The sequence below is a fragment of the Eurytemora carolleeae genome, unplaced genomic scaffold (assembly GCF_000591075.1).
Source record: "Eurytemora carolleeae unplaced genomic scaffold, Eaff_2.0 scaffold6, whole genome shotgun sequence".
Taxonomy (NCBI): Eukaryota; Metazoa; Arthropoda; class Copepoda; order Calanoida; family Temoridae; genus Eurytemora; species Eurytemora carolleeae.
In genome coordinates, this window is record NW_019396148.1 from 826096 (window position 1) to 829975 (window position 3880).

Sequence of the window (3880 nt, forward strand, 5' to 3'; positions counted from 1 at the left end):
TGTATCAATCTCTGAATCTATCTCTGTATCTATCTCTATCTATATCTCTGTATCTATCTCTGTATCCATCTCTGTATCTTTCTCTGTATCTATCTCTGTATCTTTCTCTGTATCTATCTCAGTATCTATATCTGTTTCTCTGTATCTATCTCTGTATATATCTCTGTATCTATGTCTGTTTCTCTGTATCTATTTCTTAGTTCAACCTCCTATATCATCCTACTCATTCTAAATATCTAACTGTACAACTGAATCACCCCTCCCACACTATATTTAAGCATTAGAAAATGAAAGGCAAAAAATGCAATTCTGCTGAGTTTCTTTTCCTTAGAATTTAATCGTTTTATTCTATTTGTTTCCGTCCAAAATATTTTCTAATTTATAAAAAAAAGTTGAAGAGGTGTCGCGAAGCTCTCTGAATGTGTTTGTAACATTAAGTATTGCGAATATGTCTCCTGGGCCGGGTTCTCAGCATGAATATTTACCTTGATTAAAGCCAGGCCTAGATACCATCTTGTAATTAATCAGGGTAGGTTAAGACAGTATGTACCGAAAATATCCAAATTAAAGTCTCTGTTTAAGAATTCCACTGAAAGAGACTGTCGTTGTGATTTCAAGTGACCCTACATTTCACTCCTGTATGCCAAGTCCATTAGCGCCTGATCCAATCAGTGTTCAGTCGTGTGTTTGATGTCTATTCTGAACCAATAGAAATAGCATGGCGGTAACATCTATCTTTCTATCTTTTTCATTATCCAATCAGAGATATGAATTCTATGAATCGTTTAATCAGTGTTATCATTAAATGGAAATGTTTACTTCTACTGAAACTGTGGTGATATTTAAAGAGAACCATCAGAAATTCACAACAATTCCCTGACACCATTGAAGAAACATTTGTTTTTCTAATTTGAAAAGTGTTTGATTCTCACAATTTTCTCCTCGGTTTCTGTAGCAAGAATTCGCACAATTAAAATTAAGTTTAATTTGTTTAAGAAATCATAGAAAGCTCATTTCATTCTTACTCCGAATAAGTTTTTAAGAATATAGTTTTTGAATCTTCAAAATATAATTACATAAATATTAGTTCCTTATGTTTCATCTAAGTATATTAATGATATTTACAGCAACAATAAAAATAAAGGCAATTTTTAGCATGTGAAAGCTGTTTTAAACCTTAAAATCAATTTCCAAATTGAAATCTATATTTTTGAGCACTCTGTGTTTATGATGAACTGATATCATCTATGGCAGAGAAAGCCTGGCTCTGACCAATTCACTCACTGATTACCATAGATAGAACAAGATTAGTAGTATTCACTCACTGATTACCATAGATAGAACAAGATTAGTAGTATTATTTGATCTGATTCAAAACTAATTCTTCAAATCAGACTTCACAGTGAGAGATTCCATTAAAAGATTAAAATGTTTTCAAAAATTAAGAATCCATCGAAAACTTTTTTATCCTGTTTTAGTTCGGTTTTTATATGTATCAGCGCTTGCACATTTTGATCCTACTCCAAAAATTTAGTTTTTATTTAAATTCTAAGGCACTGCCCGAAATGTTTTGAGATTAGAAATTTAGAACAGATTTGTATTTTAAATCTTGATGTTTCTATTATGTTAATCTTTCTCTCCTAATCGGTACATCATCATTTAACTTTGACAGTAAATCATAGAAATCTGGGGAAAATTAACATACTAATTTCTTTAAGAAGTACGTTCTGAAATCATGGAAAATACAAAAATAAAAAATAAATTTTCCAAAATTTATTTCCAGAAAATACTTTGGGAGAACTGAAAGCTTTATAAAAACAGAATTCTATGTCTGAAGTGCCTAAATACACATTAAACTATGAATTTGCAATTTTTATGCAATTTTCACAGCTACGAGTGTTGCATGTCTTATTTTTGCAATGTTTGTTTGTTTGAGTGCATTTAGATAAGTGTGAAGGACTTCTTTTATCAATTGTTGTGAAAGGAGTCCATTTATAAGAATTAATTCCTGCTGTTTAGGAGAGGGGGGGGGTTCTTACAGGGGAGGGGGGAGTCTTGTCAACTTTAAAGGGAGTGTTACCGCAATTTAACGTATTTTTAATAAAAACCTAAGGTCGGAATTATAAATATACATCCTAGAGTTTTCAGAAAAATGTTTTAATGGTATACTCATAATTGGTACTCTTGAAATAAAGCATCACTTTAAAAAACGTTTACTTTCCCTTTTACGAATGTATCGTTTTTGCAAGAAAGTAATTCTCGGGTTGCAAAACCTGAAATAAAAAAATTATCAAATTTCTAATGAGACATTTTAAATAATGCTCATGCCTTGGTTTTGCATAGAAATCAGGCAAGGTTGTTCAGTCTATTTATCAGATCATAATCTATAAAGTAAAAGTTTTAGAAAATATAACTATATATTTGTTTGTATATATGTTATATCTACAGCTAGCCAAACGGCTGGACCAAATTGGCTACATTTTTTGAGGCAACCTATGGGTATCCCGGGGGAACATATAAAAAATAATAAGATTTTTTTTCTTCAAAATAAATTTTTTTTCAAAATTTTTTATTTCAAAATTAAATTTTTTTGATTTCATGGGCAACGCCGGGCATTAGAGCTAGTATATGATATTTATTATATTCAAATTCATTATTTTCAAATATTTGTGCGGCTCTGCCTCAAAATTTCGAATCCATACATATTATATATATCTTTGTTACCTGAAACCAAATTAACTGAATAGTAAGTAGTAGTTGAACTATGTAGACTTAATTTAACCGCCTCTTTTAAACTTGAACTAGCGCACAAGGTAAGTGGTTCAACTAAGTGTACGTAGCTTCTACTTATTAATTTAACTTTGTCCTTGATAGTGTTAACCTTTAATACTAAAATATATAAAAAATAAATAGAGTTTGTGGCCAATGTTCAGTTTCTTTGCTAAGTCAGATAAATAGGAATTAGAGGGAGCAATAAAAGAGAAGAAAAGGGGAATTCTTGGAAAAGTAAAAAAAGAATTGAAGGAAAAAAGAAAAAGAGGAAAAGATTAAGGAAAAAATCTCCTACTGAGAGGGGGGGGAGGATAGAAGGAGGGGGAAGAAAAAAGTCCCGCCCCGCTAATAGTAAAATGAAATGTTGCAAATCCTCTATATGATGGCATGGCCATTTCTTTGACTAGTTTATAGCTAGGAGTGTGGAGGAATTTCAACGCAGGATAAAGAGATAGCGCTTCTCAGTTCAAACCACTGCACTGCACTACACTGGGCACTACAATCGGAATTTACCCCTCCCTCTCCCGCCCCCGCTGAACCGCTATACCTAACTATAATTTCATCTGCCCTAAATGGTAACCTATCCATCTCAATTTCATTAAACAATAACAATATACAAACAGTTAAACCTGAGCAAAAACTTTTTGTTCTTAAAGCCGGGAGCTTACTAAAACTGGAGTAAGGAAAGGGAACAAGGGTAAACAGCACCCAAACTATTAATTTTTTTTAATGAGCTTGCCTTGAAAATTTTGTCTGTGAAAATGCATTTAACGAAAGGCCCCGACCCCTAACTATACATAGGTTTAGACATTCCACCCTTTTTAGGGCTAATATATTTATTAAACTGTATGTAGAGTGAAAGTCTTCATATGAGTGCAGAGTTTAAAAAAATGATGATTATTATTAAACACTAAAAAATATTTAAAGAAATGAACAAATGAAAGGCCTAAAATACTCGTACTATATATAAAGAAATCTTATTTCATTTAAACTTAACTAGTAATTTCTCATTGCTTAAAAATAACTGTAAACTATATCCTAGATAAATAGATATATAGATAGATAGATAGTTGTATCTGTATCTAGCGGAGTAAAAGCAGTGTGGAAC